This window comes from Erythrolamprus reginae, chromosome 3, assembly GCF_031021105.1.
Source record: "Erythrolamprus reginae isolate rEryReg1 chromosome 3, rEryReg1.hap1, whole genome shotgun sequence".
NCBI classification, from domain to species: domain Eukaryota; kingdom Metazoa; phylum Chordata; class Lepidosauria; order Squamata; family Dipsadidae; genus Erythrolamprus; species Erythrolamprus reginae.
Genome location: NC_091952.1, coordinates 37,082,619 through 37,098,671, shown reverse-complemented (window position 1 = coordinate 37,098,671; position 16,053 = coordinate 37,082,619). Strand labels below are relative to the sequence as shown.

Sequence of the window (16,053 nt, the reverse complement as noted above, 5' to 3'; positions counted from 1 at the left end):
CAGGGAAGAAAAGCTGTGCAGAAATCTTATTCCTTTTGTAATTAAGCGTCCCTCATGATTCTTGACAAATGTATCTTTTTCTTTTATGTACACTGAAAGCATATGCACCAAAGACAAATTCCTGCAATCACACTTGGCCAATAAAGAATTCTATCTATTCTATCCAAGTGGTCCCACATCTTGCTTTTCATTTAACACTGTGTGAAGACTTTGGTTTTTGTAAAGTTCATTTACAATACATTGTTGTTTTTATTTGCAAAGTTGTGTCCAATCCATTGTGACCTCATGGACAACGTTCCTCCAGGCCTCCCTGTCTGTTAAAGTGCACAGTCCATATTTCAATATTTTGGGAATCCTCAAATATCCTTTGAAGTGGGCCATTGCCTTCATTGAAGAAAAAGATAAGACAAAACAAAACAAACGTTGACAGAGCATACAGTGAAAAAGATTCTCAAATGAGCATTTCTGCTCATGAATTTCTCAGAGACTTTAAAAGATACTTGCACTCCTTGGAATTGGGCCACAATGAGACTGGGGTGGATAGCTTGAGCTCACGGGTTCGAGGCTGCAGTGCTCTCAGGAGAATTGCCGGCTCGAAGGTTACCCCAAGTGGTGTCAGAATAATGTCAGAATAATTAACTATTGCCTCTTATCTCTATCTTTAGGATAGGTGCTATTTATTTTTACCAAGCATTTAACAAAGTACCCCAACTATTTTGGCTAGTGGACACATTTGCAATTTGAGAGAAAGTTGTAGACACCAAGCCGCCTGCCATTATGGAGGCAAAAATTACTGTTAACAAAAAGTGAGTGAGATTTACCAAAAAATCCCCAACCCAACCAGTTCATGCATGAAATTTGGCAAGATCTAAGAAAATAAAATAAATAATAAATATAAATATAAACAAAATATTAATAAACTAATATTTATAATATTATAATTTTATAATAAATTAAATAAATTAATAAAGAACAATCTGGGCACGTCCAGAGGAGCCCCACTAGGAACCCCAGAGCCAGAGTGTCCAATAAGGAGCGATTTTTCCCGCTATACTAGGATGGACATGTATAAATGCATCAGCATGCCTTCCGTCTCCTGTCCTAATGTTTCTTACTAGTAGGTAGGTAGGTAGGTAGAGATAGATAGATAGATAGATAGATAGATAGATAGATAGATAGATAGATAAAACAAGACTCTGCATCTTTGACGAGCAGAGATGCCCGGTTCAGTTGTTAAGTTGTTGGTTCTGTGCCAGGGAAACAGCTCGCTTCCTTAGGCGAGACGCGCACTCGGGAGCTATCCTGAAGCGAGATGCACGTGATTGGTTCTTTTGTTCCGATCCGGGCAAGGAACGACTCTTGTTCGAGAGGAAGGAGAAGAGCAACTCCTCCTCCCTTCGCCTCAGAATATCTGCTCGTGTTTACACCAAACCTCTGGAAAGACTTGGAGCTGCTTCAGCGTCTCCAAACCTTCCCTTCACTTTGCACAGGTTTCCCCCTCCTGCAACGCCAGGCGGGGGCCAAAAAAACAACACCAACCAACCGACAACCATAGGATAGTATTTAGTTTGAGGGGGAGAGAGTAGAATGGCGATGCGGTAAAAAGTGTGCACCCCCTAAGAGAGGAAGGCTTCCACGGACAGAACAAAAATCACAATAAAATTCCTTGAGGCAACCACTTCAATCTGGAGGGTGGAATTGGAATTGAAGGCTTAGTTGAGCGGGGGGGGGGGGGGGGGATCAGGATCTGTCCAATTTCTGGTTCATTCCTCCCTCTCTCTCTCCTCAGCCCGAGCAGGGAAAATATATATTGCCGTCGGGAAGATTTATTTTTTTTTAAAAAACCGGTAAGCATATTTCAAATCGGACTGTTTTTGTTTTATTTTAGCTCTGGTCTGTATGGAAGGGGAAAAAAAAGAAAATATGGAAGCGCCCCCTCCCAGCAGACAGTCTGCTGTGCAGCCAAATTGGGGGGGGGGGGGAATAATAGAAGGGTTACTTGTTGTTTTAATCGTATGTTTATATAAATATGGGGTTTGCAGCGCGTATAATATAGTACGTCTACCTCTCCCTCCCCTCCCCGCCGCCCGCTGTATATTAAATATGCTTTGCTTGTCAATTTCATCGCCCTGTGCGTTTCTGCAGGGAAACAGCCCCGCCCCCTCTGCGCGCAGGCGCGGCCAGCCTGAGCTTCCCGCAGGCTCAGCATTCAGTGACCACAGGCTGATTATTGTAGGTAAGGAATCAGATAAGAAAGTAATTTATAAACCTCTTTAAATCATCAGAAAACGCAGCCGAGGAAGGTTCTGCTCCCCTGCTCCGCAGACCTTCGCTCGCCTTTGCATGCCGTGCAATTCGTTTTCAAATTGTGCCTGCCTGCTTTTTGCAAGTAGATGTGCCAGCGTTTGGGGGTGTTTTTTATTTTTTAATTTTTTTTCCTCCGTGGGGACCACGCACATCCACACGTTTTTATTTCCCGTTGCGTGTCTGGACAGCGAACGTTGCAATGAATTAAAAATTAAAAAAAGCAAATCGGGAGAGAGGATTACGTAAGGGAGAGAAAAGAGATGAAAAAAAGGCGGCAGGGGGGGGGATGGCATCCAAAACAGTGGCTCCCTGGAATTTGGCGAAATCCCGAGCTCTTTTTAAATACCTGTATTTTTTTTTCCTTGGAAGTTTCCGTGTTGTTTGGAAATTGGGGAGAGGCGTTTTGAAGCCCCCCCCTCCTTTCCCCCCCATAAACAGATGAGATGCAAGAGTTGGAACGAAGCGATGCAGGGGGAATTTTAAAAAAAGAGATGAGGGTGAGATAGTAGCAGAGATGTGTACAACCGCCGTGCAACGGGAAGGAGATGGTTTGCACAAACTTTCTCCTACGGCTAATTGGCATGCTCTCTCCTCTTTCAAATAAAGGGAATATCTGGTCGAGCAACAGAATAAAAAAGGATTCCGCCATTTTGATGTTTTTAAAAAAAATATATACAGTACAGTATAAGGATTTTGTGGCTTGTGGGATTTATAGTAGTTTCCTTATTAGGGGCGGCCAGAACTCGACGCTTTATCAGTATGTGTGTATGGGGATGTGCAGCGAAGTTTAAAAAAAAAGCAGTTTCTTTCCCACCTGGTTATTCAGGAATTTGATTTATTAAGGATGCTCAGAGGAACTCTATGATAGGGTCCAGTACTTTATTGTGGTATAATACAAACCGTTGTAATATGATTTCACTTGGGATAAATAAGGGACGGGCTTGATTAAAAGTGCCTGTCCAAGTTTTGTTTGCCTGTGTTTTTGCTTTGGGAAATGTATGTGCCTGGCTTTCCAGCAGATGGATCCATTATATTGTGCAATTTTAACCCACTTGACTCCATCCCTTTGCTGCTTTTATAATCTGTCCCCTAATATATCCCTTTATGAAGGGCTAAGGAAGGAAATGAGCCAGGATTAATCTTAAAATGGTAAAATATGTTGTACCAAAACCATACTGATGCTGGTGGTTTGAATGGTAAAATAGCATGCTTAGACACAAACATCCCTTTGTATGAAATAAAAAGGGTTTGTTGGTTATAGCATTGGCACTTTTAAACTTACATTAAAAAAATTCCTCTCAGATTTTGGCATTACTATTGATTATACAATACTAATTGTGTAAATTTTAAGGTTAGAACATAATATATATATAATTCTTGGAAAGCTTTTTGGAAACTGAAAAGCCAATTCAAGATATTTATTATTTTTATACTTTATACACGAAATTAATTTGATGATGTTACAGTTCTGAAATGAATAAGACTGTAATGAGGACATTAGTATCCAGTTTACACAAAACAAAAGAAGTGCCAGAGTTAAATTTAAAAAAATCTCCAATCTATAGAAATAATCTATTTTGCTCCAACTTTAATATTTTCATTTGTGTCATTTCTGTCTGTATGCGTAAGCTAAGAAATGAAAATTTGCATTGTTTAATAATTGGGATTTATGAATTAAATTATATAACACAAATATATAAACCGCAAATCTAAGTATAGTGCTCAGTTAGATCGTTTTAGTGCAGTGACATTTAAAGACATTGTGTTTCTAACTATCAGTCAAGGGAAATAGTGTAAATATGACATAGATTAATAATGTATCTATAAAGTCCACTGACAAGTGTTTTCAGAAGTCGGGTGAAGGATTAAAAAAATTAAGATGGTGGCCATTATTGCACAGTTTTGGACATCACTTGATTTTGAACCTTTCCCTAAGGATGTCCTTGCAAGAGAATTTTAATGGACATAACTGTTGCAACTATTTTTAAGAAATGTCTTTTCCCACAGTTTTTAAAAAAATAATTGGGTTTCTATATGGATAGTGATGGTTATATTTATAGTGAAAAAGATGCAAGCTATGTATTATTTCACACCCAACTTTTTCAGTATTTTGGAAAAGATATTTCTTTTTGCCTTTTACGGTGATTATATGAAGATAAAGCTAATATTCTTATTTTTTTAATTCCTTTCCGTATTTTTATAATTTGAATTTATTATCTGTCATGTATTGTATCATACCATATAAACATAATTCTATTTTGTAAGTCATTATGGATCAAATATAGAGCAGAAATTTGTAGACTAAGACTCAATCCACATTTTGCACCTTACGTAAATATAGAATTGTAGTTTTCTAACTTTTCAGACTTTCTATTAAATTCTCATGTGTAGCATGCAATGTTCCACTTTTTTATTAGATAGTTGGGGAAGGGGTCATGTGAATGTGCTGTGTTTTTTCATGCAGTCATCTTTTTGCACCCTTTCTGGCTTTCCACACTTTAGTTAAATTACTAAGGAAGCCATGAACAGCATGGGCAGTCACAGAGTCTTCAGAATGATCAAAAGATGGGCCATATTTACCCACATGTTAAAATGGAAAACAACATCAAGAGAATTGGGGGGGAAAATCCTCAAGCTTCTTGAGAATATGATAAAAAAAGCAGAAGTTTCTGTTGCAATAGAAAAATCTGAAAATTTGCAAGACTGATACTGTTATAGCCTTAGGCTGCACGAGACTTGATCAGGTTGTGTTGTTAAAATTGAACTGGCTTGACTTTGTGAACTGTGGGAATGAAAAATCAGATGGACACTCAATGCTGATTATTTTACTTGTTAAGAAATGTGACATAATAAAGAAAATAACTTTTGAGCACGTACAGAGGAATATAGCTTTTTCTAATTGAGGATCTAATATAACCCAATCTGGATCTGGAAATTAAAAGCTTCAGGATCAGAAGATGTGACTTTCAAACAGATGAGAAGCCAGATGGATGAGAATTAGATGGGGGAAGCATTCAGTTTCAATGTTCATTCTACTAGAATGTGATTCAAGAAAGGATGTAAAAAAAGAGAAGCAAACCTGTATTCTTAGAAATATGAGAAAGCATGTCTTGTCTTTTTAAAATATACTTTTAGGTATTCTGGTTATACAGAAAGTCTTACAATTCTTCAGGTGCCATTGTTCCATTTCAGTTAACATGTATGCTCTTTTTCATCAACAATATTATAAGATGACTCTTGTTATTTTGAATTTCAGTTGCTTTGAATACATAATAATTGAATTACACATGATTTGTTTCACCTTTTGTGTATTGAGATGCAGAATTTGAGTTCGACTGTGTGATTTTCTCTGAAACATTTGAAAACTCCCATGACCAGACATTGCCTTTCTCAAATCTAAAGAGAAAGCATCTTTCCCCACTTCTGAGTGGAACTGTTCTCTGCCCACCCTTGGGTTGGCATAAAACTATAGAAGCATGAAATTTGCTATTTCTAATTCCAATCCCTTTTCTGCTCTTTTGCCTCTATTTCAGATCTTGGTGTGACCTGATTTAACTCCAAAATAATGTGTTCTAAACTTAAAGTTTTGTATACCGTGAATGTGCCCTTGGAAAATGTCAGAAAAGTGAAAAAGATAGTACTTAAAAAGATAGTATTTAAAATTGTACACCAAAGGGCAGTTTAAGCCTGCCTCATTCATGGACTGGGGACAAGATGAAAACAACATTAGGAGAACTTGGCAGGAAAAAATGTTATTAGAGTAGAGTGGTATCGTAAGTGAAAATGGATAAAGCACCATTATCTTATCTTGAAGCAGGGAGAAGGTGCATGAAGGTCTGCTGTGTCTGAAAATGATATATATTTCTTTACTGGAATAGTGTGGACACTCAAGAAAGTTCACAAAATTGATAGAGTGAACTGTGTAGAAGGAGAATGTTTGATTCATACAGTCATTGTGAGATTTACCAAAGCTTGTAAAGTCACTCAGAAGTCAAAGGTAAACTGACATAATTAGTATCTGTAATAATAATACAAATCACTCAGGATTTAATAAAGCAATTTAGCAGCAAATAGAAAAAAATGATTATTATGGTACTTGTTTTAATTTTTACAGTAGAATTAAAACAGCAAAAGATCAGTAATTTGTAATGAACATGAAAGAGGAACTGTAAAGGTCACAGTGCCAATGTTATTGCTTGAACGTGAATCTTGGTGTAATCAGCAGCACAAGTCTTTAAATAAATATGTTTAAGAGGTGGAATGTGAATTTCAAAATGTTCAATTGATATGAAAAATGGGGGGGGGAATCTTTTGTTTCGAGGAATGTTTTTAAAAGAATGCTTCTGTTGTGATTTATTGGAATTCCAGGTACTGTGTTAAAGCTCTTTTAACACATGGTATGGAATAAGAAGCATGATTAGAAAGAAGAACAGCATTTCAACAGTAGTCCCAGCTATCTAAATATGGCATAGAGGCTGTCCTCAACTTATGACTAGTTACTTAGCAACTATTCAAAGTTACAACAGACCCCCAAATAGTTATTTAAGATACAGATTCAAAGTCCTGATGACTGCCCCGTTACATGGTGACATGATTGTATGTTGGGAGCTCGGCAACCAGCCCACATTTACTGCTGTTGGTAGTATTCTGCAGTCAGAGAATGAAGCAATCATGCTTTATGATTTTATTTATTACTTCTTCTTTTTTTGCTGGAAACCAGCATTTATTTCTGGTTTCCAGCGAAAAGTGCCCATTGGATAAAATGGATTCTCATAATGACCATGGGGATATACTTTACGGCCACCGTAAAGAAAAATAATAAAATCAGTCAGTGATTTCATGACATTGTTAAGCATAATATAATACGGCTTTCTTAACAACTAGCCTGACTTTGAATCGTAATTCTGGGCTCAAGTACAGTCCTAAGTCGAGGCCTACCTGTGGAGTACTTCTACCGTTACAGGTAGAGCAGCAATTAACATTATTCACCATCCAAAACACATTACATAGTCCCCAGGATTAGGCACTTTGCTTGCATAAAACTCATGTACAGTATTTGGGACAGCAAATTCTTGGAGCATCTTTTCTAATTTTTCTAATAAAATCTTACAGCAGTAATAAATCATGTGTTGCCTTTTATAACAGCCAATCTGCAATACTGCCCCAGTTTAAGAAGGACAAAGATATGGACATTCCCAGTAAGAATTGAATTAAATGGACCTGGGGCAGATACAAGATAATAGATTAACTGAACTGTATTTATTTTACAAGATGTCTAGGCTAGCCCAATGAGAGGATAAAAATGAAACAAGAATAAAGATGAAACAGCAACTTTACATTTCATATCTCTGGTTTTCAAATACCACTGCATTTCTGCAAACATGGCTTTTTAGGAGATGAGGAGGATATTTAATATTTATTTGTGTATGTGTTGATTTGTAATTTTTGTTGTTTTCTTGATTGGGCAGGATTACTGGCTAGTTCTTTTGCCCTGAAATAAGCAAAACCAGGCACAGATAGCCTATACTGTAATCACTATTCCTCTGCTGGAATTAGGCATTGTCAAAAGAGGCATTAAGAGAGGACAAAAAGATAATACAGATTTATAAATACTGTATCAATATTGCACATTTAGAAATTAGAATTATTGAATTCATATAGAAATTGGCTAAAAGGCCCTGGTTTGCACTTCACGTTAAGCCAAGTAGTGTGATTGCTTCTACTGTAGCATATTGTGTGAACTCAGCTATTTATGGTTTATTGATTAAATAGGGCTTGGTAGGACAAATGAATCCAGTTAGTATAAAGAAGACAATTATCTTTATGTTCGTTTTATTTATTCCTAACAATTAATGGAACTACTTCCCTCCTCCCCCATGTTCTTTTTTTGGTGGGAGGGGAAACTGGACAATCCTCCGGTTAGGACTGTTCTGTATATAAAATAGGACATAATATTAAATATGCAGAATTCCTGTTGTGGGAATTGTCCAGAATGTCTAGATGCTTCACATTCAGTGTGCTTGGCACTTTACGAAAGGGTAATGAGGTGGTTATGTGCTGCTGTGCCCTATGGCAGAATGTTGTTGTTAGTTGCATAGTCATGTCTGACCTGTGCTACCAAAATACTAGCTCATAAATATATTGAGAACAAATGGATAAGTTTCCTTTTTTGTTCACTACAATGCATTGATTGCAAGTGAAAAAGTGATCTGGAGAGTTGTTTAAAGTACTATGTTCCCCCCAAATAAGACATCCAATGATAATAAACCCAATTGAGCTTTTGCGTGCATGGCAATAAGGCTAAGCGATTATTTCAGTGTTCAAAAAAATAAAAGACGGTCTTATTTTTAGGGAAGCACAGTAGGCAAGACAAAACATTAAAAAAAAAGAATCCCCCCCCCCCAGATCTTAGCATTAAGTCATTCATAGTCGACATATTGATGGGTTAGCTTATTAGGGCTTTTAATTAATGTTTTATAGTTTAGAGTTATTCTTGACTTCTTTTTATTGTTTTGTAATTTACACTATTGTAAGCCGCCCTGAGTCCTTCAGGATTGGGCATCATAGAAGTCAAATAAGTAAGTAAGTAAGTAAGTAAGTAAGTAAGTAAGTAAGTAAGTAAGTAAGTAAGTAAGTAAGTAATAAAATAAATAAATAAATAAATAAATTGCAATTTTTAAAACAGATTATGTTCAGCTTCTCTTTTTATCCAAACTGCTAGTTTTTAACATTCTGCTCAGATGATAGCAACCTCATAAGGGGCTAACCTGACAGTTTAATGTTAAGCAGAAAATATATCCTAATGATTTTAGTGGAATTTATTTCCACATAAGCACACCTAGAATTGAACTCGGAGTTGTGTGCGACCAATTCTTGAAAAAACAATAGAGATATCAGAAGTACAATAAGAATGACTTCTTGGGTCCAGTACATTCAAGCAGTATAATATGTTGGGATAATTGATTTTTATGAAACATGTTTGGTAATCAGATTTTGCCACATGTGTATGTTAAAAAAACAGAACAAATTATAGCCTAAGGAAACCAAGATAAATATGAAAGTTATGCCTCTTGGTCTTGTCTGTGATGTCCATGAGTAATGGCAAATTTCTCCCCACAGAAAGTGTTCAGATGCCATTCAAAGAGGATTGGGATGGTGAGAGAGAAAAGATTTGAAGGAAAGATAGAACTGTAATTCACATCCTGTGGTGTGGTGTGAGGCTGACATATCCCCTAATTTGTACAGAAAAATACAGAATTTTAGATTTAGCACACAGTAAACACAAATTAAAATCTGAATGGAATATTCCTGGTCAAATACTGTAGGTTATTTTTTCCACCTTGAAGTTAAATGATCTGTTTCATAGTGTGTTCATTACTTCAGTTTCTTGGAGATTTCAAACTTTTCTGAAAGGCTGCCAGGAAGAAGCAAACCCCTATTCCTTATCCTGACTGTTAATGTAGCTTCTCTGGAGGTACCATATTTTTCGGAGTATAAATCACACTGGACTATAAGATGCACCTTAGTTTTGGGGAGGAAAATAGGGAAAAGAATCTGCCTACCAGGTAATCATCTGGCTAGCGTCAGCTTCGGTACATTATTTTATCCACTGGTTAGGGCTTTAAAAAAAAACCTTTTTCAGAGAAAGTAACAATGAAAGAGTTTGCAAGCCAGTAAGAGTTGGGAAAATCATTAGCACCTGGAAAGAAACATTTGGCATGAGTTAGAGCAATGAAAAAAACCCTGCAAAGACTTAGGGCTTGGAATACATTTTTTGTGAAGAGTAACAATGAAAGAACCTGCAAGGTAAGAGCTGGGAAGATCATTAGCACCTAGTTAGGGCTGGGGGGGGGAAGTTTTGAAAAAAGCTACATTTAGAGTACAGTGTTCCCTCAATTTTCGTGGGTTCGAACTTCGCGAAAAGTCTATACCACGGTTTTTCAAACATATAAATTAAAAAATACTTTGCGGTTTTTTTCCCTATACCACAGTTTTTCCCACCCAATGGCGTCATATGTCATCGCCAAACTTTCATCTGCTTTTAATAAATATTTTTAAAAATAAACTTTAATAAATAAACATGGTGAGTAATAATCTAAATGGTTGCTAAGGGAATGGGAAATTGCAATTCAGGGGTTTAAAGTGTTAAGGGAAGGCTTGTGATACTGTTCATAGCCAAAAATGGTGTATTTACTTCTGCATCTCTACTTCGCGGAAATTCAACTTTCGTGGGCGGTCTCGGAACGCATCCCCCGCGAAAATCGAGGGAACACTGTATAAGACTCACCTGAATTTTCAGCCTCTTTTAGGGAGGAAAAAGGTGTGTCTCATAGTCATAAAAATACGGTATATGCCTCAAGAATTAAAGCTCATATTTCCCATAAAGGGAGAGGCAGGTTAATGCCATTCTATGTATATACGACTAAGGGTTCATCTACACAACTCTCAAATATGAGTTCCCTTTCCATCCTGAAAGAAAATGTTGGCCTGAAACCCCCCACAACACTCTTCATACCTCCTCTCTGGAACAAAGCTAATAGTCACTGTGTGTGGGAAGTGGTTTATATTGCTGCTGTTTATATTGGGGGCTGCAGTGGCTTTGCTGCAGTTGTCTCTTGCAGAGCTTCATTGGCACGGTCCCTACCATTTTGTCTGCACATACTGGTGGACTCTAGGCTAGAATCCAGTACCTTTCCTTGCCAGTTGGCCATCGTACAAGGAATATTTGGCAACAGGAACAGAGCCCTCTCAGCTGTTGCCCCCTCCCTTTTGGAATATTCTCCTCCAGCCCCAGAAGTGAAGCAGACCCCCATCCCTCTCCTGGCCTTTCAGGAAGGTTTGCTAAAATGGCTCTGCTGTATTGTTTGGGGCTCACAGGGGAGCATGAAGAAACTCCCCTTTTAAATAACTTTTAAGATTGAATTTTAGCCATATTTTTCCCTTTTTAAATTTCATACGCAGGTGTTAAGTTTTAACATTTTATTTGTAACCTGCTCAGAGTCCCTCTGTGAGGGAGGGTTTCTTAAATTTGAAAAATCACATAAAATGTTATGTTTATATAAACTACTATGCTATACAGTACTTGATTGACAAATAAATAAATAAAATAAATAAATAAATAATAATAAGCAACTTGTGGTGAATAAAATTTTGCCAGGTTGGGAATTTTCCCTGTGGTAGGGAAATGGCTGCTCATGTATCTTTTAATATTAGTATCTATGGAGATTCTCATTAATGGTTGTCCCAAAGGTGGTTTTTTTTCAAAAGGCAACTGGAGTTTGTTTTTTCCTTGAAGATGTTTCCCTGCTTCTTCCAGTTCTTTTAGCATGAGCTGTCAAAACAACAGTAACCTTGGAGGCATAGAAAGCCACAGCTGGATGACAGGGACAGTCTGTCAGAGCGCTATCAGAGATTTTATAACACGGAAGGTCTTGTTCATTTTTTAGTGGAAAATGCCACTTTATTTATTTATTTATTTGGTTGATTGATTTATTGATTTATTGATTGGATTTTTATTCCGCCCCTGTCCGAGACTCGGGGCAGCTTACAACATATGAAAAAATACAGTTTTCTCTTTCCTGTCAGATGATCACTCTTGTGGATGTATAGAATGTCTGAGCTTGTTTGCTAAGGGCACTTTATTCACCCTAAGTCATTTTACTGTTTTTGTGATAATTTATATGTTTTACTGTACTTTATATTTCTTGTTCACCATTTTGAGTGCCCTATGATGTTATATCAACCATACACATAATTAATCTAAATTTGTTACAGAGGCACTATATACGGTAATTTATTGGTTAGCTTGTTTCGACCACTTTTATACCACCAGATCTATGAGGAATGTTGTTTTTGCAATCATAAATCTTTCTTTTTTCTTTTTCTGAATTATTTGTTTGTCTTTTATTCAAGTAAAAAATCTCTTAATAAAGTTATATTAAAACCACTCAAATCAACAACAGAATTCCAGCATCAACAGAACATAACTTAATTATTGTATAGGACACAGAAATTAAAAAAAACCCCATCCTCTGATATTGGTGATAATTCCTTATGATTTGTTCTTTATATGTTCTTGATATAAAAAGTCCAACAATATTATTACATTTATTTTAATTTATAACCTGTTGTTCTGTCCGTTGGACATGTTATCAATAGAGATTTTGTCCTAAATGTTAGGAAATCTGTTATTTACTCTACATCTTTCCAACTGAACTTTCCTGGTTTGTGTTGTTTGTCAGTCATATGCTTTTAAATCTGCTTGTTGATTTGAGTATTTTTTAAAACAGTGAGCCCTTCAGGATTTTGAATTGTGTTCTGAATACCAGATTCCAGAAATTGGAACATAGTAAGGAATGCTGATATTTTTTTTAACCAGTCTAATTTACAAACAAACAAACAAACCAAATAAATAAATAAATAGAGATATGTCCTAGATTAAAGGGCTGGAGAAACCTGGATAGCAATTGCACTTAGACTTATATACCGCTTCACAGTGCTTTGCAGCCCTCCCTAAGTAGTTTACAGAGTCAGCATGGAGTGTGTTAAAAAAAAAAGTACTGTACTTGCAGATCCTTTTGTCCAAAAATTCTGTGGTGCAACCTAAAATAGGCTGCCAACAGGTGAGTAGAACTTTTCCATAACATCCACCACATGAGCTGCAGTGGTGCAGTACTGCAGGGTACTTCTGCTGCCTGCCAGCTGCCTGCCAGCTGCCTGCAGGTTGACTCAACCTTCCATCCTTCTGAGGTGGGTAAAATGAGGACCCAGATTGTTGGGGGCAATATGCTAACTCTAAACCACTTAGAGAGGGCTATAAAGCACTGTGAAGCGGTATATAAATCTAAATGCTATTGCTATCCAGGTTTCTCCAGCCCTTTCATCTAGGACAGTGATAGCGAACCTATGGCATGGGTGCCATAGGTGGCACGCGGAGCCATATCTGCTGGCACACGAGCCATTGCCCTAGCTCAGCTCCAACATGTATGTGTGTGCCAGCCAGCTAATTTTTGGCTCACACAGAGGCTCTGGGAGGGTGTTTTTGGCTTCCAGGGGGCCTTTGGGGGGGATGGGGGAGGATGTTTTTACCCTCCCCTGGCTCCCAGGGAAGCCTTTGGAACCTGGGGAGGGAGAAACACGAGCCTCCTGGGGCCACCAGAAGTTGAGAAACAGTCCGTTTCTGGCACTAGAGGGCCTCTAAGTGGCAGGGGAAGCTGTTTGCGCCCTCCCCAGGCATTGAATTATGGGTGTGGGCACTCGTGCATGTGTGATACCATGCATGCACGCTCTTTCGGCACCCAAGGGAAAAAAGGTATTCCATCAGTGATCGAGGACATTTCCCTTCATCCTAGTCCTAATTAATAAATATTAATTGATTATATTTGTTGTCGTGTTGTTTTTTGTATTCTGTGAGCCACTCCGGCATACAAATATTATTATTATTATTATTATTATTATTATTATTATTATTATTATTATTATTATTAAACAAAACAACACAACACAACAACAACAATAATAATAATAATCATCATCATCTTGAAACACAAAAGATGAATATTCCTGCAGACCTGTACATAGGCAACATTTTTATGAGAAATTCCTTTGGCAAATGAAGCCAAATCTCTAAATATAAAAATTGAATTTATTGAAGGAAAGCAAAAACAAAGAGGGCAGCTGCCATATGAAGAGATTTCCAAATCAATACAATTATTCTAGCTAAAGTCATTACTTATTACCACTTTGAATAAAGGCTTTGATTTAGCACATAATCAAGGTGGAGAAAGGACAGCAGGAAAGAGAACAGCTGGGGCTTCTGTCTGAATATTTTTCTGTTTTCAGTGTATAGTTACAGTTCAGTGTAATAGAATATAAAACAAGTGAAAGGCAGCCTTTTTGAAGAGACTCATTGTTGCTTTGCCCTGTCATGGAAAATCTCTGATGTGCTATGTCTTAATCAGATTCTAAGTGGTAATTAAACCCTTCTTAATGATCCTTGCTGGAATGATAAAGGCACAATCTAGTTTTCATTAGGTAGCTAAAGACTATCACTGTTGACATAAGAAGGAGCATACAAGAATTCATAATAGTTACAGACAGACAATTTAGCACACTGTAGGTTCCCAGTTCAGTAGGTTATGAGGAGTTAGAAACAATGAGCAATTGTACAGTAACACTACAACAGCAACAAAAATTATTTATTTATTTATTTTATTATTTAGATTCCATTGAATAAATTGGAGAAGCGCTTTAGAAAATAAAACCTGCATTGCATCCATTTAAGTCTTTCAATTTCTCAGAAGTTTCAAAGCGCAGTCTTTTTCCACTGAAAAAATAAGGGTCATCACACTCAGTAATTTATGCATACATATGGAGACAGTTTATGATAGGAGTAAGCAATGCAATACCCCCAGGGTGCTCCATCCAGGCACTCTGTCCCTACCTCCAATTTTATTTATGCTTCTATTTATTTATATCAGTGGTTCTGGGGGTTGGGACCCCTTTGGGGGGATCAAATGACTGTTTTACAGGAGTCACCTAAGACCATGGTGTTAGGAACTAAAGCTTCTATTCTGGCGCCTTGGAACATATTTTACAATCTGACCAATCATTGGTTTACAGTTGGGCCGTCCCTCTGACCTTCCTGCCAATCAGCTGAAAGCTCTGTTGGGAGAATTGGTGCTAGACTTATGGTTGGCGTCACCACAACATGAGGAATTGTATTAAGGGGTCACGGTATTAGAAAGATTGGGAACTATTAAAAAATAGTTGAAAGTTGGCATGCTATAAAGTCTCAAGCTTTAGCCTCATTTCTGAAGCATGGCTTTATAGGCACTGACAGAAAACAAAACTAGTGAGAAGGCTGAAGCCTAATTCTTTATTTAAATGTATAGTCATCTATCCAGAAGAGACAAAGCTAAGATGGCAAGGACTAGAAGGGATAGCAAAGCACCCCTCCCCCTGATTATCATGATTGACAATGGTCACCTTGGCAGCTATTTTTGTAATAGATAAGTTCTCTGTTTACTATCCTGGCTCATTTTGGGATCTGCAGCCTAAATAAAGTGGAGGTCACAAAATTAGAAAAGGCTGGCATAAGAGAGGGTACTAATTCTCCTATGTTTCATGGAATCTATGCTGGCTGATTCCAAGTACAGTGATACCTTATCTTACGAGCAAGCAGCAGGCATGGGCTGGGGTCTTTCCCGTGGTGGTCGCGGGGTGGCTTTGCTGCAGGCAGGTGTCTAGGCACCGCAGCTCCCCCCAGTTCTCCCCTGGACCTCTTCCACACACCCCGACTCCCGCAGCCTCTGCGCTTTTCTTTCAGCTTTGGCTGGACAGGAGGAGCTAAGCAGCCGGAGACGTTGCCAGCCCAGTGGCGCTTTTACATTGATTCCTTTTACATTAATGGTCTCCAGCCGTTTAGCTCCTCCCATCCATCCAGAAGCCGAAAGTTCTGCCCTTTGTTCACCAGCCTCCACGCTTTTCTTTCGGCTTTGGGGTGGACAGGAGGAGCTAAGCAGCCAGAGACATTGCCAGCCCAGCGGCGCTTTTACATTGATTCCTTTTACATTGAAGGTCTCCGGCCACTTAGCTCCTCCCATCCATCCAGAAGCTGAAAGAAAAGCGCATAGGCTGGGGGAGTCGGGGTGTGTGGAAGAGGTCCATGGGAGAACTGGGGGGAGCTGCGGTGCCTAGACACCTGCCTGCAGCAAAGCCACCCCGCGACCACCACCTTTGCCCCCA

The 16,053-nt window shown here is 38.1% G+C and overlaps 1 protein-coding gene across 1 annotated transcript in view; it reads left to right on the top strand.

Annotated features, from left to right (window-relative positions):
- The first annotated feature begins 2,167 nt into the window (after positions 1–2,167).
- The window catches only part of L3MBTL1 (L3MBTL histone methyl-lysine binding protein 1), a 57,849-nt gene continuing 43,963 nt past the window's right edge, over positions 2,168–16,053 (top strand). Inside the window, exon 1 of the mRNA XM_070748821.1 lies at positions 2,168–2,236. The gene's annotated coding sequence lies outside the window, so the exon portion shown is untranslated. The remainder of the gene's footprint in view (positions 2,237–16,053) is intronic.